We start from the raw sequence: 22,590 nt of genomic DNA, 5'->3' as shown, positions 1-22,590 counted from the left end.
AGTTCATGAATTCGTGCTACGATCTTTTCTTGCTTTTTTTTATAATAAGGGGCATTTTCCTCTCTCAACTCGATAGGTTGCGAGGTTTAGAAGTAATGTTGACTACTTGACCTTAAACAGGTCTGCAGGTCTATGTGTATGTCCCTGATTATGGAACTTGTTGCCCCCACCCCGTCTTTGAACAGGCTATCTTCATAGCTGTCCTGAGAAGCTAGAAAAGAGTACATCAGGGGTGTGATGGACCGTGGTGGTGATGTTCTCTCTCATTTCTTGCAGCTGACTTTATGTTCAAATTCTGCAATTTCGCTGGCTATACAACATCCGGTTTGCCTTGCTGAACACCCAGCTTGGAGGCTGTGTTTTGGAGGCAAATCTTTCTGGCAGTTGTATCCAGATCGCAAAGAAGTTGCTGGAATGTAGATCATCGACGTCTATCCACAGAGCAGTGTGCGCAAGATTGGGTGCACATAATGAAAAATCGATTGCAGAGAACGCCCCTGTAGCAATACTAAAATATGTGCTCTAGCTCATATTCCTAAGACATAAATATTCTGCTAACAAGAGAGTCCCACAAATTTGACCTCTGAGGCAGGTGGTATAAGAACTTCCTACCAAATAGTGTGCATTAAAATTCCCAGAGGGGAAAGGCCGGGGAAGAAATTTGCCGATAGCCTCCTGGTGAACTAACTCATGAAGGGCTCTGGTACCCCAGCCCAGCGACTTTGAGAGCCCAACAGAGAACGTGGAACTGGACCTTCGCCGCTAAGTGGAGGTGTTACAGTCATTAACACTAGTGTAGCCCGCACACTATTTTGATGGACAATTAGAGCTCATGGTCACCCTGTAAGTTCCACCGAAAAGAGACATGGGGTTCATCCGATAGGTGGAACACCACAGTGCGTCATACGCACTCTGCCAGCACTAATGCATGTGTTTGCTAATTGGCTAGTTGCCAATTTGTAGCCATTCGTCTCCACCTCTCATCACTAGCGTTTCATCGTTTGTATGTCTTCCCGTCCTGCCGTTGCTGCTGCTAGCCATTGCCTGAGTGTCGTCTCATCTTCCTGCTGCTCACCTGTGGGGCACGTCACTCGCCTTATCGATTCTACCGAGTGTTTCTCCATTCTCTTCCCGCCTCGGCAATGTGTCGACACTTCTTGCACGCCACCTGCTCCTCAACTACAAAGCCGCAGCATCACGTAGCCATCCCCATTTGCGTTGCTACTGGAGCTACCTACGTCACACAACGACGCTCATCACCATCCTCCATCGTATATCTTCCCACATCGTCAACAATCCATACCTCTCCATCTCCTGCTGCCATTGTTACTACGTGGAGCACGTCCTCTCATCCACCACCCTACATCTATCCGATTCGACCATTATTTCCTCTTCCACCACAACCACAAGTCGTGCATGTCCCTTCTTTCCAACATATCCCTTCCATTTCTTTTACTACCAAGAATCATGAGCCATCACATCTGCCATTGCAACATGAATTACAACCTGCCGAGCAAAAGTAACAACGCCTGTTATGCCGAACATCCCATGAACAAGCTGCAGCACACCAACTGATTGAACCCATGCTGAAGATCCTACACAGCCCACAGGTAATCCTCAAAAACGCCATATCCCACCACATTCCATCGAACAACCATCTTTCCATCTAACAGTCACTAACAAATTCAACCAGACAGTGCTGTGTACCTGGACACAATTCTTCCCCTGAAACATCTTCCCCTGACATTAAAACCTTCATCCACTTCTGCCCAGACCCAAAATTCATCAAAAACATATCCCTTACCATCTAAATTAAAAAAATCTTCCAAACCTACAAATATAATAGATCATCATGAGGAAAGACTGAGTCCTAGTAAATCCCCGCATCCTTACTTGGATACTGACCACCTCTGCAAAATCCCTATTTGGTCCCAAAGACTCCTTAGCACCTCACACAACTACTGCTGAACCAAGCAACACCAACTTCCTTGCCCTCCTCCCACCGTCCCTTCAGTGATTACGAAAGTCAACCTCAAGACACATAGCAGGAAGTTGAATCTGAATTGAACTCCTATCCTGATACAGAAATCATATTGGCCCTCCCCACCAACAATGATCTTATCCCCACTGACCCCATCTAGGGCTTAACAGAATCTATCTCCACAACAGATCTCCTCAACGAGGAAGCCTTGATATACCATAGTCACCAGAAAGTTGAATCTTCCAAAACCCTCCTCAGACCTTTCACTGCCAAAAACTTCTTTCCTACAATGATCGCCTCACAGCTGTTTGCAAAACCCACAAACCTGCCCACGTTGTACACTCCCATTTTTTAAGCAACGCTCTTCCCTCAAGTCCCTTCCTACTTACAATACTTGCGACAAATTGTACCCCATATGTTCTGCAGTATCCCACTGATAATTCTATTCCAAAATGAATTTTAAATCTACAACAAAATATGTGCTGATTTGAAACTTCCTGGCAGATTAAAACACTGTGCTGTACCGCGACTTCAACATGTAACTTTGCCTTTCGTGGGAAAGGGCTCTCCGAGTTGAGCTATCAAAGCATGGCAGACATCCCACCCTCACAGCTTTACTTCAGCCAGTACCTCATCTAGTATGTTTCAGACTTTACAGAAATTCTCCCACATACAATTCCCGAGGCTGTGGCTGAGTCATGTCTCCACAATATCCTTTGTTCTACGAGTGCTAGTTCCACAAGGTATGCAGAAGAGCATCTGTGAAGTTAGGAACGTAAGAGATGAGGTACTTGTAGAAGTAAACCTGTGAGAGCAGGTCATCAGTTGTGCTTTGATAGCTCAGCCGGTGAAGCACTTGCCTGTGAAAACAAAGATCCTGGGTTGGAGCCCTGGTACAGCACACGGTAATTCTATTCATCAAACAGTGCCCTACACCCTACTCCTACTGCTGAACATATTATAAGCTTCATGATGATATACTCCAAAACCTCCACCCATTGTAACGACCACACATCCTTCAAGAAATCTCCCTCACAGCAGACTCCATATCCTATATAAACACGCAAGCCATCCACTCCCACAGCCAGAAGTACTTCATCTTCAACAGCCTCAATACTTTAATCTTAAGCCCAGCTAGGCCTCAGATACACACCTCTCACAGACCCATACCATAGTCATCATCATCATCGTCATCATCATCATCTCAGCCTTTTCCCACGTCATGCAGGGTCGGCGTTGCTTTGCTCGATCCTCCTCTTCCATACATGCATATCCAGTGCTTCTTCTCTGAGCCATCCTTTCTCCCATATGTCCCCTGCTACCTTTTCTTTCGATCTCAGTTTCGATCTTCCTTTTCTCCTTGATCCTTCGATTTCTAGGTCTTCAACTCTTCTCCCCACGTAGTACTCCCCTCTTCTCTGCACATGTGTCCATTCCATCTTAGCCTACTTTCTTGGATCTTCTTCCCTATGGGCCCCACTTTCACTGTTTCCCTGATGTACTCATTCCTTAGTCTATCCTTTCGTGTCACCCCACTCATCCACCTTAACATTCACACTTCTGCCACTTCCATCTTTTTCCATTGGGCTTTTGTAATTGGCCACGTTTCTGCGCTATACAGCGTCACAGGCGTCACCACAGACTTGTAAAGTTTTCTTTTCATTCTGCAGCTAACTTTCTTATCACACAGTACTCTGCTCAGTTTTCTCCAGTTCATCCATCGACTATTTACCCTATGCTGCATTTCGGCCTCCAGTCCTCCATCACTTTGCACGTAAGAGCCTAGGTATTTAAATTTCTTGACCAGCGTCAGTTGTTCTCCTTGCAAGTTAATATACAGATCTTTGGCATCCTTTGTACACATATACTCTGTTTCCACCCTGCTGATTCTCTTTCCCCTTTCCTCTGCAGCTTTTCTCCTCTATTCAAGCTTGTCTAGAAGTACCTCCTGGGTGAGTTCACAGATTACAACATCCTAGGTAACATCATGCTCCAAGGTGTCTCTTTTTTCACATCCTTGACTAGCACATCCATGACAAGGTCAAAGAGATATAGGCTGAGAGCAGATCCCTGATGTAGTCTTACTCTCAATGGAAATGCACTTGTTGCACCTGCACTGCTCCTGAATTGTGTCATTGAATCTTCATACATGTCTTCCACCACCCTGATATATTTTTCTGGCAGGCATTTACTTCTCAGACATCTCCATATCTCTTGCCTCTGGACACTGTCATATGTCTTCTCAAGATCGATGAAGACCATATGCAGTTCGACTTATACTTCTCTGTGCCTCTCCATCAGTTGCCTTAGTGCAAATATTGCGTCGGTTGTTCCTCTTCCCGGCATAGATCCAAACTGATATTCACATACTTCAGTTTCTAGACACAACCTCTTGTCAATTATCCTTTCCCAGATCTTCATTGTGTGGGACATCAGTTTTATCCCTCTATAATTGCCACAGTTTTGGATGTCTCCTTTCCCCTTATAAATAGGAACCAGTATACTGCTTCTCCACGCATGTGGCATTCTTTCTCCTTTCCAGATCTTCTGCATTAGATCTCAGAGAATATCAGTTCTCTGTTCTCCCAGATTTTTCCATGCTTCTATTGGGTTCTGATCTGTCCCTAGGGCCTTCCCAATTTTCAGTTTCTTCATCGCATATTTTGGATGCATGGATTTTGTGTTTGGACATAGCATGTATAAAGGGAGGTTTATTTTTTGGAAATTAAGAGATATAGTGGAACAGGATATTTTAGTGCTGTGTGCCAATCCTATATCATAGAACACAGCACTAAAATATCCTGTTCCACATAATCTCTTCATTTCCATAAAATAAACCTCCATTTATACATACCACCACAAAATCCATGCCTTCATTGTAAATGAAATGTTCCCCTAACCCTATCACAAAATTCAATCTTCTTTGTATATCCGAGGCAAGCGAGATTTAGCTCCCAGGCCGTGCCCAGGCATGAGTGTTAGAGCACTCAGCTTCGCTTCACATTTTCCCTCACCACCACGCCACGCCTCTGCGTGTGGAGAGGGAAGAGGGGAAATCTGCAAATTTTCTGCATTTAAATGGCAACGTAGTAGCACTACATACAACTTGGTTTTATATTTCACATTCCTCAACAACATAGGTCAGAAAGAAAACAAATTTTCAGTAATGTTTAATTATTTTTGGCGCGCTGAAACCATGCAGACAGACGCAGACAATTTCACAGTATTTCGCATTCAGGTTGCCACGTAACAGAAACTCATTTAGTTACGCAACTGAAAAAAAACTTTTTCACACAAATATGTCAATCGAAATATTGTAGCTATTTTACAACCTAATTATGGAGAGACGCAAAACTCTATCTGAGAAACGCAGTATAGACGTACTGGACAGTTTTAACGTAAAAAGAATTTGTCATTAAAACGGGAATTACCTTGAAGGTCAATCAGTTACATCTGTACATGCACAGGTACACTTACAAGTGAAACAGCAAATGGTCTCGCAAACAGATCGAAAACAGAAGTACGGCTGATAGTCTCCTGAAAACGTTCAGGAGACTATCCCTGTAATTCTTTCAAGATCACAAAGAATTCTTCAAACATCGTGTTTTCTTTAACGCCAGTGAGCTTAGAGAACTGGATTTTGTTTCTCAGAATGTGTATTTTCTGTAACACGATTTTCTTTTTAAATGCATCTCCGTGGAAAGAGAAGTAGCTTTTCAGCTTGAAATGTCTTAATGTGGGCAGTGTGCAGTCACATCCATTTAAAACGCGAGGTCTGCAGCCCATTCCGGATGTTCTAATTGTCGTTTCTGCACCCCCCTTTCCTTCATAAATTCAACAATAGCGAGTTTTAAATCGAAGAATCGTTCCGGGCATGCCTCTTGACTTAACCAACATACTTTGCAGTAATACATAAAGTCTCCATACTATTCATTCATTTCCATTGAAACTTGTTGCAGCTGGTAGTGGAATAATGCCTGTGACTTTCTTAATTTCACATTTCATACCATCAATTTCTTCACGTGGTCAATGCCTGCAAATTTAGCACAAAGTGATTCTTGATGCACTGAACAATGAATTCAGTCAGCCGATCGTTGTAATTTGTTACTCTTTCACTGTCAACTAGATCTTTACATTATTTCTGCATGGACTGAGTGAGGTGGTGAGTGGGTAACACACCGGGCTTGCATTCGGGAGGACGACGGTTCGAACCCGTGTCCGGCCATCCAGATTTACATTTTCCGTGATTTCCCTCAATCGCTCCAGGCAAATGCTGGGATGGTTCCTTTGAAAGAGCACAGCTTATTTCCTTCTCCATCCTTAACACAATCTGAGCTTGTGCTCCGTCTCTAATAACCTTGATGTCGACCGGACGTTAAACCCAGTCTTCTTCCTTCCTTCTTTTTCCATGGTATTCTAATATACACTCCTGGAAATGGAAAAAAGAACACATTGACACCGGTGTGTCAGACCCACCATACTTGCTCCGGACACTGCGAGAGGGCTGTACAAGCAATGATCACACGCACGGCACAGCGGACACACCAGGAACCGCGGTGTTGGCCGTCGAATGGCGCTAGCTGCGCAGCATTTGTGCACCGCCGCCGTCAGTGTCAGCCAGTTTGCCGTGGCATACGGAGCTCCATCGCAGTCTTTAACACTGGTAGCATGCCGCGACAGCGTGGACGTGAACCGTATGTGCAGTTGACGGACTTTGAGCGAGGGCGTATAGTGGGCATGCGGGAGGCCGGGTGGACGTACCGCCGAATTGCTCAACACGTGGGGCGTGAGGTCTCCACAGTACATCGATGTTGTCGCCAGTGGTCGGCGGAAGGTGCACGTGCCCGTCGACCTGGGACCGGACCGCAGCGACGCACGGATGCACGCCAAGACCGTAGGATCCTACGCAGTGCCGTAGGGGACCGCACCGCCACTTCCCAGCAAATTAGGGACACTGTTGCTCCTGGGGTATCGGCGAGGACCATTCGCAACCGCCTCCATGAAGCTGGGCTACGGTCCCGCACACTGTTAGGCCGTCTTCCGCACACGCCCCAACATCGTGCAGCCCGCCTCCAGTGGTGTCGCGACAGGCGTGAATGGAGGGACGAATGGAGACGTGTCGTCTTCAGCGATGAGAGTCGCTTCTGCCTTGGTGCCAATGATGGTCGTATGCGTGTTTGGCGCCGTGCAGGTGAGCGCAACAATCAGGACTGCATACGACCGAGGCACACAGGGCCAACACCCGGCATCATGGTGTGGGGAGCGATCTCCTACACTGGCCGTACACCACTGGTGATCGTCGAGGGGACACTGAATAGTGCACGGTACATCAAAACCGTCATCGAACCCATCGTTCTACCATTCCTAGACCGGCAAGGGAACTTGCTGTTCCAACAGGACAATGCACGTCCGCATGTATCCCGTGCCACCCAACGTGCTCTAGAAGGTGTAAGTCAACTACCCTGGCCAGCAAGATCTCCGGATCTGTCCCCCATTGAGCATGTTTGGGACTGGATGAAGCGTCGTCTCACGCGGTCTGCACGTCCAGCACGAACGCTGGTCCAACTGAGGCGCCAAGTGGAAATGGCATGGCAAGCCGTTCCACAGGACTACATCCAGCATCTCTACGATCGTCTCCATGGGAGAATAGCAGCCTGCATTGCTGCGAAAGGTGAATATACACTGTACTAGTGCCGACATTGTGCATGCTCTGTTGCCTGTGTCTATGTGCCTGTGGTTCTGTCAGTGTGATCATGTGATGTAGCTGACCCCAGGAATGTGTCAATAAAGTTTCCCCTTCCTGGGACAATGAATTCACGGTGTTCTTATTTCAATTTCCAGGAGTGTAGTTTCATAGAAAATCTGTGGTATCTGTCGCTTATACATTACAGATATTGAGAAATCTCATCCCTCTCTTCCGTTATTCCCATTCATTATTAAATGCTAGTGACGACTGATCGCTAGGCTGTCCTTTTTCATACAAAAATCCACTGAACGTGTGAACCTGCTTCATACCATATACAAATAGCGAATGTTAAACAGCACTGACACCACGATTTTGCCTAAATGATGAGAGTTGTGCTGATCGCAAAATGCAACACCCCAACACTAACTAGAAAATATGTCGCGCTGTTCCGAGTACTTCCGGGAAGTTACAAACAACGCCGAGACAGGCCAGTCCTTGGCCCGCACGTGGCCCACTCACCATGTTCAGGTGAAGTTTGGCACGCGCTCGGCGGCGCTGTACTACATCATTCAGATAATCCTCTTCCCCTGGCCAGGGACAGAGTTGTTCGGCCACCGAAAGAACATTACTGTTTGGTCACAACAATTATAGAACAATTTCACCAAATGTTTTGTTGTTAGCCTCTTCTTAAAAATCTTAACCGTTTCCTGTGTCATCACATACCTCTGACATCATCGTCCCATCCCCTATGACTTCTTCATCCACATAGATCGACCCTTGTCCAGCTACATTACTGCCACTGAATCATCATTTATAGCTGATCCCCAGCAGAACTCCAGAAGTCGTCCAATATGACTTAGACTCAATCCCACAACGTACCAATCCTGAAAGTAATATAATCTCAAACGCCATTCTAGCATATATTAGCCTCGTTGGACATATCGCCAGAGACGTCTTAGATACAATTTGACGTGACGACCTATCCATCATAATCACCATCTCCTACCCCTCGCCTCACCCCAAATCCCCACGTCAACCTCATCTCAGTACCCAACCCAAAGTTGCTAATCTCGCACCAACTGTAGTGGCAACTGGGAATCTGTAGACACCTACATCAGAACCCAGCCACAAATGTTTCAAAACCCCGATGATGTACCTCTTACTGCTTCCTGGTTTCAGCATGTCCTCTTAGACTCTGTGTTCACCCATGTCCCTAACGACCCAGTTCATCCTAACCGCTCTACTCTCCCTCCACAGGCTCCTCCTACATGTGTCCCGTCGCTTATACTACTCTTTCCTACAGATTCGGAACAAGGAAACACTCATACGCCTCTGGAAATTATGGAGACATTCCACGGAGTTAATCGACGCTAAAAAACGCCGGGATCGTAGTCGATCATGGACCAGACCTAAAACTACAATCTCCACTAACTCCTTCAAGTACTGGAAAATTTTCCACCGACTCAAAGGCAGCAACTGTATTCTTTGTTATCCACTTCATCACTATAACGAACCTAACGAATCTCTATGTGACGCGCCGAGCCAAACTTAGCATTTTGCATCCTATCTCACTTCACGTAATGACTTTCATTTCGACTACTTCGTGTTCCGTACACTCCATCAAAGTACCGATTCCACAATCCCACCACATGCTTCCAGCTTACAATACTTGAGCAACATTCCACAGATGCAACCGAATACACCCATTATAGCACGTAACGCAAAATAAGTATTTCAAAGAAACGCAAAACTGCTCTTGGTCAGTACAGCATTAACTACAGATACTTCAATGAATGTCCCTATTCATTCCTAGTACCGCCTGCGATTCTGTAGAATACAATGCTTTTACTATCCTGAACTGCGGAAGTCCTCCAGAATCGTACTTGGCCCTCAAACGAAATACACCTCCTAGCAGTATTTGCTCTCATTGCGCCATCGTACTTGGTGGTTAGTAATTGCTTAGAATCCATCCTCTCCCATCGGTAAACAGCTGCCCAAACAACTACTTCTCCTTGAGAAACAGTGTGGCTTCCGTTCCTACATCACTACTAATGACCAACTCCTGTAACCCACACATCTTCTATCCTATGAAATTAACAATTACCTCAACCTCGAGAAAGTATATGACCATTTATGGCATTCTGGTCTCCTGTTCAGACTTCAGACCATTGACCTCGAATTAACTACTTTTGCCTAATGCATTCTCTTCTATCCCAGCGTCACTATTAATAACACCAGTTCCCGCATCTTCTGTAGTACTGTAGGTGTGTCCCAAGGCTAGGCTCTCTCCTTTATTTCATCTACACTGCTGAAATGCCAAAACCACACCCTCCAGTCTCCCTCCTTCAGTATGCTAATTACAATCTATTCCTAACCTCCTACACAACACTCCAGAGATCTCAACGATCCCTCGGATTTCGTCTTAAACAATTTTACCCCTGGTTTAACCAGTGGCTTCTGAAGATAAACCCCTCCACGACCTAGGCAATAAGTAGAGTACATACCACATATACCGTATTCACGACTTTTGCCTCACTGTTTATATCCATCCTATCCATTTAACAAATTCACTGAAATATCGTGGACTAGTCCTCGACCGGCAAGTAACGTGGGAACCTCACCTACTAATCACCCAACAGAAAGCTCACAACAGAGTGCAACCACTAACCATCTGAACATGGGATTGCGACCCCCTTGTACTTCACACCTACAAAACACTGGTATATCCTATCCTCCCCTAAATCAATGATGCCTGGATATCCAGTATGAAGGAATATGGATTGTAGGGAACGGCAAAAGCTATGTTGGTGAGGCAAGTATGAATGGCTTGTAGTGTCTGTTGCATTTCTGCAGTGTAACGCCACAACTAAGCTATGCTATTGCATACAAAATTCCGAAACCTTAGGAATCCAGTGGACCGAGATCTGCTATAAATGCCTTAGTACAACTGTTCCCAACCAACACATTCACGTCTGTGCCCTGTGACACAACGAATACGCTCAACACTCTGCATATCGTAGGAGCACAACATCAGCAGATATTATCGGACCACCGATGTTGCACACTACTACTCTCAAACCCATAGTTGACATCGTCTTCGAACATCCGCACCTGGAGAGAGCCCAGCAACAACTGTCTTGCGAGCTAGCACGTCTTCAAAACAATTAAGGTAAATGGCTATGTTGTGAATGATAATTCACAAGCTGCATGTAATTTTAACATTTACTTTCTAAATGCGGCAGAATAAGTAGCATTAAATGGTTCAGTTGAAGTAGCATGTGAATGTACTAAACGTGTCATCCTACAGAATTTTAAGCAACTAGAAGGAGCATCAACTTCCTTCACTGACATTAATAGAATTGTAAAAATTCTAAAAAATAAAAACTCATATGGAATTTCAAATAGTATTTTAAAAAGTTGTTTTAATTTAATAAATAACCTCCTTAGTAACATAATACGTATTGTATCACTAGCACAAGGAATTTTTCCAGACAGGTTAAAATACAGAGTTATTCTAAATGATAGACCCATTTTCAAAAATTCGTTTGTATTCAAGTACAAATACAAAATGAACAAACTTTATACCATTGAAAAGAGGAAGTTTCAAAGCTTCTGGCGGGCGGCGGCGAGTGGGCGGTGATGGTTTCAGAAGCGCTCGGTAGAGTTAGCGCGGCAATAGGGCCGTCATTTCCTTTCACTGTCAGTTATCAATGAGATGGCGACTAAGGAGCACAAATTTTTCTGCGTTCTTGACTTCGCGAGAAGTGAGTCGCAAATTACAGTGCAGCGGGCATTTCGTACCAAATTTTTCATTGGTATAAAGCTTGTTCTCTTTGGATTTGTACTTGAATAAATACGAAGTTTTGAAAATGGGTCCATCACTTAGAATAACCCTGTATACAGCTGTTAACCACTTTATAAGAGAGCTGACAAGGAAGACTTAAATAATTATCGTCCTGTTTCCTATCGACACCTCTACTCCAAAATATTCGAAGTACTAATGCACTCTAGAGTAGTTCCACACTAAAATATAAACTCAGTATGTCACATATTGGATCCCAGGAGGCTTATTGACAATACTATTTACATATTCATCCACAAAAATTAATAGGTTTAAATAATGAAATATCACCAAGTAATATTTTTTTATCATCTTTCCAAGACATTTGAATGTGTAGATCGTGTGACACTCTTACAAAACTTAAGTTTTGTAGAATTGATGGTTTTACACGTAATTGGTTTGAATAATACTTAACAAGTGGACTGCAGAAAGTTGTTCTGAATAATTCAGACAGTGTCAGAAACGAAGAAAATTTCAGTGACTGGGGAACAAATCACAAAAGGAGTGCTGTAAGCTTCCATTTTGGGTCAACTATTGTTCCTTATACTCTGAAGCGCCAAAGAACTGTGGAATTGGCACTTTTAGCAGATAATACTAGTGTTACAATGAATCCCGTAAGAGGCAAATCAACAGAAGAGGTTGTTAATGATGTTTTACAAAGAATTATTACGTGATTTTCCGAAATGGGACTACATCCAAACTTTGAGGAAACACACCAATTTCAATTCTGTTCAACAAACAGTCATATGAAAAATTGATGAAACACATGAACAGGAGTCAGTAGATAGGGTAGAATGCTCCGATGTTTTTGTGTGTACATATTAATGGAAACTTGAACTGGAAGAAACATATTGCGGAGCTTCTCAAAAAGTTAAGTTAGCTACTTCCGCTCTTCGCATAGTTCCTAGCCCTGGAAACAAACGAATCAACCAGTTGACATATTTTGCATATTTCCAGTCAGTATTGTCTTATGGAATAATGTTGTGTGGTGATCACTTGTAAAAAAACTATTGGCTAGTCAAAGCGAGTAGTAAGAATAATACGTGGTGTTCACCTGCAGTCATTATGCAAGTACCTCTTCAAGGAGTTCGGAATTTTAAATGCATCGTCACAATATATATATTCACCACTGAAATTCGTCATAAATGATCCATCACAATTTGAGAAGAATTGTGACAACCGTACCTAAAGCACTAGTGGAACAAGTGACTATTATTACCCATTATGAAAGCTGTCAGTGGCTCAGAAATGAGTTCAATATGCAGCACCAAAAATGTTTACTCATCTGCTAAGACCATAAAGTGTCTGGCAGGTAGCAAATAAAGTTTTAAATCTAATGCAAATCATATCTCCTGGAAAACTGCTTATATTCCATGGACGAATTTCTGTTTTAAAATTGGTAGCGTGTAATAAGAAAGAAAAACACAGGTGTTTAAATGTAGTGGAGTGAGTAGGGTAAACAGTATGTCTTCATTAATGTTAACACTAATCATGTATCATATATACCTAAAAAGTGACTCGTTCCACATCATTTCGATCAAAGAATCGTTCAAGTGACGTATGTAACATGTAACAAAACAACCAACTAGCTAACTTAAGGTAGGCTGACACAACGTGTGGTTGTTTGCCTGCTCAGAGCTGGCACGTCTCTCGACCTTACTCAAGCCTCTGCATCTCTTATATCAACGGCAGTATAAATAAGAGTCAAAAAGCTTCGAAGAAAACTTGATGGAAGGTAGGCTCTCTTTGTCCATATGAACTGAATGTAATAACAATTCTATAATAAAGAGAACGTATACAGTTCATCGAAATTTATCCGCTGACGGCCAGTTTCTTAACATCAGCAGTGTTAGGTGTACATCGAACAACCAGTAGTGACATCTGTAAATTTGTGCTGGACCGTTACTCCTACCCGAGTTTGCTCCATATCGCAAGCAGCTGCAATAACCACTTAAGCTATCCGTCCACCCTCCCTGGACCGATCCAAACTTTCATATTTCGCACTGTGTACATCCTTATATCGTAGTTCACTACATTAATCACCTAATGCTCGCAACAATATTCGGATTCCGGCAACACGGAGGATGAGACATCTATGAATCAAGATCAATGTTGTTATCGCTAGTGCCAACCTAAGCCAGTAATACTTATGTGCAAGTTTGAAAGAACAGACAATGTCGACAGTTCATAGCTATATCGAAATAGTTCGAAATTTATTCAGTGATAGTGAAATCCTTAACAACAGCTTTATTACGGAATAGGAACCGTCTTAAAGGTAAGGTTTATTATTTTCAGTGCCATTATCCTTTTTTTTCTTTTTTTTGTCGATGGCCGGATTTTGTGACAGAAGGGGGCTTGACAGAGGGGTTCGCTCGTTCCCTCAGTGAAATTTCCATCTCCATAGTGTCTCTAATAAGCTCTTCATCTGACACACCTCACAGGACGAGTGCGGTGTGGTCTGATTGCTTTGCCGGCCGCGGTGCCCGTGCGGTTCTGGCGCTGCAGTCCGGAACCGCGGGACTGCTACGGTCGCAGGTTCGAATCCTGCCTCGGGCATGGGTGTGTGTGATGTCCTTAGGTTAGTTAGGTTTAAGTAGTTCTAAGTTCTAGGGGACTTATGACCTAAGATGCTGAGTCCCATAGTGCTCAGAGCCATTTGAACCATTTTTTTGATTGCTTTGCACCGACCTCCGATCTGGACTTCATCATGCATTTCTGATTTAATGTAGAGATTTTTTCACCTTGGACTCACAGCTCTGTTTCGGTTTCTCTGCCTACAGGGATGAAATTTGCCCTTCAGGAGATCATTAGTCGGTGGCCTTCGCTGGTTATGTGAGATAGATAATTGGCTTTACGTCAACTCAATCATTGCAAAATTACTTGCATGTGTGAGTTTTTGTGACCACTTCACATGGCCAAGAGTGCGTTGAAGAATCCATTCCCTGAAATGTAGTCTCGACTACTGTAGCAAATTAAGTTGCAAAGGCAAGTCGTTTCTGATTACGGTTTCTCTTTGGGGCTTTTATTTTCTGTATCTTCTTTTCAACCAGGAACACTTGGGTGTTACGGCTCCAAAAACCATGGTTGACTATGCAGTTTACACAGAGGAAAGGAGCTGTTCTAAGATTCCCATCTTATTGTGCAGCTTTGCCACATTTTCTACAAGTTTTCTATTGATTGAATGTTGCCGTGATTTGTCCACAGTAATGATACTTGTAAAAATGTATTCAGCTGGGGACGCACGGTCTCGATTTCAGCCGAATGAAGCAAGATGTAATATGCTCTGTCAACATTGATGAGTTAAAGATGAGAACGAATGTAGGGGTGTTTTCGTCTGCTTCATTTGGCTTTTAACGCCTGTGACGCCGGCATCTTCCAACTATCTTGGTCATTTACATCGATATCCATTACGTCACTGCAAATTAGGACATCCTTTCTAGAACTAAAGGTTTTTTTGTAATTTGGTAACAACTGGGTACCCCCCAAGAGGTTTCGCTTTCTAAAGTAACTCAGCTTGACATGATGTGGCAGTTGCCACTAGTAGTTTGTCATTCCCCAAGCGCTTGATGGACGTTAGAAAGGCGACACTTTTGCTAAGCTTCCGTCCTTTATCTTAATAATCAGAAACCTATTATGAGACACAATATATGACCTTTTGCTGAAATGTTGCAGCTCACGGTGGTTTAACTGAAGCCCTTTTTTGTTAATTGGTTGTTATTGATGCCAGATGATACAGCCATTCAGTTGGGAGGTCGTGTTCTTTCTTTTTTTGTCATGGTGTTCCCACAAGCAGATAGAGGAATAAGAGTCGGCTCAGACAGAGCCCTTCTCCCCTTGGAAAGAAGTATACAATTGAGCTGCTGCTGGATCCCCAGAGGTTTCCGGCTTGCGAGTGTCTTGTCGCAACAATCATTCAACCCATCGGCGTGTAAAACTCCTTAAGGTTCTTTCTTTCTTTTTTTTGTTTTCTTTTTTATGCAAAGGTTTCTACCATCCTCGCCATCCGGGAGGTTAAGTCAAAATCCCCGTTATTCACAACGTTATACCGCCGCGCGACTCGGTCGTCGTTGAAGAGTGCCCTGCACTGTAGACTGCAGAGGACTGACGACGCTTACTAGTCACCAACTCAGAATACACAGGTTCGACAAACTCCTGCCCAGCCAACGAACTGAGATCTTAGAGGTGCTCTCCATTTAGAACGACCCGGACGACACGTGTGACTTTATCGAGAATACCACGGACGCGGTGACAGTTACCTCACTGCTCATAGGAAGGAAAAGAACACGTACGAATCTCCGAGAGCAGGTGACAGGTTCAGATCGACTCCAATTCCAAACTACTTATTCCTCAGCAGCATCTACATCTACAGTCCGTAAGCCAGTTTAAGGCGTATAGCGGAGCGTACTTTTAGTACCAGTGCATTTTCTTCCTCCTTCTGTGCTTTTCCGAATGGCATGTAGTAAGACGATTGCCAGTAAGTCACTGTATCAGCTGTAAGTTCTCCACTAAACTTTTGAGTATCTCCGTATCTCCATAACGCCCTTGTGCCACTGAACGAGCGCGTGACGATATGTGCCACTCTTCGATAGATACTGTCTGTCTCTTATATCAGTCCAGTCTAGCAGTATGCGGTTCAGACTGAGGAGCAATTCTAAAGAATCGATCGAGATTCTTTCGGATGAATTGTATTTTTTGACAATTCTTCCAACGAATCTCTTCCTGTCATCTGTATTTCCTATAATTCGTTTTATGTGATTGTTAGGTATTTTTCTATTTTTTACGTTCAGGGCCAAGTTCCTGTCCATGTACCATTCATTAACCCTCTGCAGGTCTTCTTGCTATTGAATACCTTCTTCTGCGTTGCTACCTTCTTATAGACAATAGAATCTGCGAACAGCCTCATGAAGTATTCGACGTTAGCCACTAGATCATATAGTATACAGAATGTAAACTATTACTATTTACATCGTGCCACAGTAGTGTAGGTGAAGTCGAGACAAAAACATTAATACAAGTCACTTGTGGTCTATCAAGCAGGGGAGCAGACCCAAATTGGCCCACAAAAGCGGCTCAGCTAAAGCGTACGCGCGTCGCGCGGGATTTGCAATATCCTCTCGCTCTGTTACGTCACCGGTTTAGTCGACTATTTCGTTAACACTGTTAATTGAAACTCTCCCACGAGGATAATTAGTTTTTGCATAACATTTAAAAACGTCTTTTTTCTTTCATTAACCTCACGGGAAACTTTAAATTAACAACGTTAGCGAAGCGACTAAGCCGGTGGAGTAACGGAGCTAGGGGATGTAGACAATCTCGCGCGTTGCTTATGCGCTGTAGTTTAGGTGGCTTTTCTGGACCAGTTTCAGGCTGTTCCCCAGCTTGATAGACTGCAAGTACCGAGCAAGTACCGAGCTGTTCGTTTCAGCTTCCCCTACATCATTGAGGTACGTTGTAATCAGTTGCAGCTTGCATCCTGTGTATAAACATTATCGATTTATCACACGTCACCGAGCTATGTGGTACAATGGTTAGCACACTATACTCTTATTCGGAACGACGACGTTTCAGGTCCCATCCGGCCATCCAGATGTCCTTTTTCCGTATTTTCCCGAAATCGTTCTAGACAAATACCGATATGGCTCCATTAAAGGAGCGCGGTCGATTTCCTTCCAAATCTTCGAAACATTCCGAGCTTGTGCTCTGTCTCCAATGACCTCGATGTCGACGGGACGTCAACCTGTACTCTTCCTTCCTTCCTTCTATCACACTGCCCTTACGTACTCCTGAAATTACGCTCGTTCCACTGATTTTATTGCGTTAACAGCGACGTCTTAAGTCCTCTCTGCAGTTAAGTCTTGAATCCAGTCACAAATTTTGTCCTATACTCAGCAAGCACGTATTTTGTTCACCAAATGAAAATGTGAAACTGTATCAAATGGCATAATGAACTCAAGGAACACAACATCAACCGAAGCCTTCTATATGCATCATCTATATGAGCGCCCTTGTCTACGGCATTCTGCATCTCTTTGGCAAACTGAGCGAGCTGCTTCGTAAGGACTCTCTTTACGCAGTCCATGGCAATTTTTGTAGACGAAATTTTCTTTCTCCAAAACCGTCATAGCACACAAGCGTAAATCGCGTTCCATAATTTCACAACGGATTGACGTCAGCGATATTGCCGTTTTTGTGAAAGGGAATGGGCCTGATTTTTTATTTTTATTTATTTTTTATCCTACATCGACATAATGTTCCGCAAGCCAGCTAACTGTATGTGGTGGAGGGTGCTTTGGTACCACTAGGTGATCTACTCGTGAGTGACGCTTGGGAAGAATGATTCTTGGTAATCCTCTGTATTCGCTATAATTTCTCGAATTTTCTCGTCACGGTCATTTCGTGAGATGTAGCTGGGACGAAGTTATATGTTGTCCGACTCTTTCCGGAAAGTACTCACTCGAAATATGGATAGTAAACCGCTCCGTGCTGCGCAACGCCTCTCCTGTAACGTCTGCCACTGATAGGTATCCTTCGTTGCTCCAACGACCTGCCATAAACTGCTGCTAGGAGGGTAGCAAGTTCTTTCGCATAATCACTTATGCCTTTCCACCACTGAGCAATTTTAATGGATTTTCTATTCCGCAATTGCTATCTCAATATCTGAAATTTCGGCGCTCGTGCGCTGATTGAAAGGAAGACTCATATTACAGTCTTTCGTGATGAAGCAGTTTCATAAGACTGAATTAAGTATTTAGGTGTTGTCTCTCACAGCTTTCTTTTCCGTGCCGCTATGGTCACTGAGCGACTGAGTTGGTGATTTCTTATTGATGTTACCAAAGACCAAAACTTCTTACGATTTACCGTATGATCAATTGCCAAAATTTTACTTTCAAATTCATTGAATGTTTTTCACGTTGCTCTCCTTACACTCTTTTTCGTTTCGTTTGTTGTTTGTCGCCTACGTAGTATCTGTGATGAAGCTCTCTTCGCTTTTGAAATACTGTGCATCTTTCCTGTCCCTTAAAACGTTTCTTGGCACCTAATGTTCTAACATGTATTGAACAATGGTCTACGTACACTTCCTCAGAACTCAATATTTGATGTTGATTGCTTAGATGATCTGCAGTTTGTATCCTGTCTCTCTGGCTCAGCAAAAATATTTCATTACCGTCCTTAACACTCCTGGTAACACCCGTAGTCACTAATGCTATCACAGCCCTACGGTGCCCCTCGTCTATACTCACTGAATCAGTTAGGGTCTCTTTGATGCTAGGAGGTCTAAGACGTCTCCCTCATGTTCAGTTCTCTGACGATCTGCAATTTTCAGACAAAACGTTCACAGCAGTCTAGCATGAATCCCTGTTTCTGGCACCAGTTTGATCGCATTACTATCCCATTCTATAGCTGGCAAACTGAATATTTCCCCTATTACAACAGAATGCTCACGAAACTTACTGGCGATAATTTGTCAGTTCTCTCTGAGGTACTTTGTCAATGCAGCTCCTGTCGCAGGTGGTCTACAAAAGCGTCCGATTAACCTGTTTGACCTACATCTGATTCTTAGCTTCACCAACACTACTTCACATTCGAAACCCGTAATACTCTCAGTACATATTATGAAAATGGAGTATGTGAGTAGACTACCTGCTAATTATATAGCTCTGGAAACAGCATACCGGTAAAAAGTCTACTTAGGCCGAGAAGCACATTTACAAAAGTTGTTTGACATCCGAAATTAACCACAGGAAAAGTGGTCACCCTTCTGGCCGCTGAACTAAAACAATCGGGCCCTCAGCCCGGATGTTACAATTGAATTGTGAAGGCATGTCTAGATGGTAGGGCTAGTGCATTGCGCGAGTTGCTGAGAAGGAGTGCACCGACATTATCTGCCTTCAAGAGCTCCATATAAATAATGCCAACGAGCTGAATAACAGGGCAAGAATTGTGGGTTTCAAGATAGCAATCTATGCCTTATCTAGCACACATGTGATGGTGTTGGTAAGCTCCTACTGGATCAAACTGCTGAGCTCATCGGTCCCTAGGCTTACACACTACTTATTCTAACTTGAAGTAACCTACGCTAAGGACAACACACACACACCCATACCCAAGGGAGGACTCGAACCTCCGACGGGGGAAGCCGCGCGAATCGTGCAAGGCGCCCCTGACCACGCGGCTAGCACACATGCTTCGGCAATCTACGTAAAAGATAATCTGACTGAATTTTGTACAGAGCTTCTGGTTTGTTCTGAAGATGGCCTGGAAATCTCAAAACTTTAACTCCAAAATACAAACATTGTTCCCTTATAAAAGTCTCCTAATGTAAGATGGCCCGATAACACCACCACCACTGTGCCGCGCCCTGTGGTATACATAGGTGACTTCAACAGCACCATACTTCCTGGAGATATGCATCTAACAACAGGGTTGGTGAGACAGAGGTGGAATGGGCAGAAGCTAACAACCTATACTTACTATATGATGCTAAAGACAGCAAAACTTTCCATGCGGTAGGTGGCAGAAAGACTACAACCCGGACCTCTGTATCGTCAGTAGGGTCCAATTTGAGAGCCGAATACCCTCTTGCTTTGAAAGTTTCCCTAACAGTCAGCATAAGCCTGTCTCTCTCACGATAAGCCTTCAAGTGCCAATCATTAAAACGGCCAAATTAAAACGATGGAATATTTGAAAAGGAGACTGAAACATGTTTTGTAAAGAGATCGAATTGAACATGAAAAATTTTTCTTCAACTGGAGGTAACTATAAGACATTTGTAGCCATCATGAAAGAGGCACCCAAGAAGAATATATCACGGGGTTTTCGTGAGGCTTATATACTGTGTTGGTCGAGGGGTACGGAAATAATGCTAAAGAGATGTGAAGAAACTGGAGCTCCGCTGATAGGAAACCAAATAATAGAATTATTAAAATCCACCAGGGCAGACACTGGTAGATGTCGAGACATGTTATCTAAATGGGGCATGGAAAGGTCACCAGAGTGCAGTTGTGCAGCACCAAATCAGACAATGGAGCACATCCTAAATTAGGTCACAGTAGATCATTACCAGTTGGCATCATGGAGTTGCACCCGCGTCTCCGGCAGCAGTCGCTTGGCTCCCTCATCTGGATATAACTGTTTAGTTTTAGATTTCTTGCTTATTGTATTTTGTACGTTGTTATTTTGTTACTGCACTTGCTCAGACTAGGTATATTTCATACAAATATCTGTACATTTTAATCGCCTAAACGGAGTGTATTTTATTTCTATAACTGTTCACTTTAGTTAACCTATGTTTTACGTAATATCTATGTGCTCAACATGCACTTGCTTGGTTCTAGTCATTGTTATTATGTAATGTTTTGTGTATTGCAATTTTTTGTGCTTTTCATAACGTATAGATATAATCAAAATCTTTACTGCAATAAATACTCGGCCAACATTGGATCTAACCTATCCTTGCTATATATATTTCATTCTGAATTTAGAATTTCACAACCACTCACTTTCCATTTTAAGCAGAGTTTTGTTCCTAATACCATCTGGCATTACTACCTCTTGTAAGAGGGAAATGTGTCAGGGAATGTGCATAGGGAGTAGATGCAGAAATCCATAATCATCGTTCTAGGTAAGGTACTAGCGGGAGCTGTTTGCCATTGCCTTCCTCCAACCTGATACGAATTTTCACGTGTGTATCTGCACCGTGTGGATTATTGTGATGAGTAATTGTACAGAATAGTCTTGGATTTGTGTTCGTGCGGATGAAGAGAATCCTGCTGTCGCCACGTAGCTTAGTCCTCCCGAAAAGCTTAACATCTACATCCGACCGACGGATCAGCATCAACAGTGTCACATGCCCTCAATTCGTGAGACACTGCGCAGAGATTTGGACTTTAACTGAGAACAGTGATGCAAAGAATGATGTTCAGGATTTTTACGCCACTACCTCTTCTCCCTTGTCAGAAAAATACTGGCAGTGAAAATTTTGTTTCACCAGGTGTCAACCTGGCGTGCCACAGTATCGAGCACCATAGTGTGCAGTCAGCGATCTCTGCTACGAAGACAGGCATATTGCTAGTCCTCACTGGTACAAAAAATTAAGAAAATGAAAGTTAAAAAAAGAGTGTGACAAGGGCCAGTAGGACTCGCCCTCAGAGGTCTTCTTACAAACTTGACAGTGTTTACAGATAGTTCATCTACAAGTTCTGATGAGCGACTTTGCGAGTATCAAAATATGTGAGATAAATGGCTCTTCAGTACAATGTCTTGATTGTACTGACTTAGAAGGTTAAATTTCTTACACCACCACGGGACCGTAGACCTTGATTTGATTAGAACAGGATACAATAACAAAATAAACAGGTCTTAGTACACTGTTTTCGGCACCGAAACTGAGTTTATTGTGCGGTTTCGCTCCCTGTGATTCTAGTAAAGCCAACCGGTACCCATAAGAAATATTTGGAGACCTTTCACTAGTTCCTCATTATACACGATTTCTTGAGGCCCTGCCGAACGGAATATTGTGTGTCTTTTGACTCCAGAACTTCGCACTGGAGGACTGGAGATGGTGCGGTTTCATCCTCATCGTCAATAGTTTACACTCAGGGGCTTCTTCCTCTACCCCCACGCAGGGAATTGAGGCTTGAGGAGGACATCCAGCGTCTTTCTCGCTGTCCTTGTATACCAACCATATTCTTTCCTTGAAGTATCTCCTCCATTAGTTGGTATTCTAGTCAAGATTTTATGAAGTATAGCGCTAGTATCTGTACCACCCACTTTCTCACAGAATACCTTTCTGGAAGACAGGTTCGCTTGCTTGGTCGCAATTTTGAATTTGACACGAACCTCCCAACATTTTGTCCATTGTCCTTTCTTCCTTGCAAGGTTGAACAGTCTTCTTGCCTGCTTCCTTTGCGCTTCCAGATTGTTGTTCTACAAAGGTACATTTCTGTTTGTGCACATCTTAGTGATTTAGGAGTTTTCTAAATATGAGGTCGTGATGGCAGATGTCAGATAAGCGTATATAGGCCATGGTCTGTTTAACACCCATTTAAACCTCGAACTTAAAATGCATATGGTCAGATAAGG

This window comes from Schistocerca americana, chromosome X (assembly GCF_021461395.2).
Source record: "Schistocerca americana isolate TAMUIC-IGC-003095 chromosome X, iqSchAmer2.1, whole genome shotgun sequence".
NCBI lineage: Eukaryota > Metazoa > Arthropoda > Insecta > Orthoptera > Acrididae > Schistocerca > Schistocerca americana.
Note: the sequence above shows the minus strand (reverse complement) of the source record.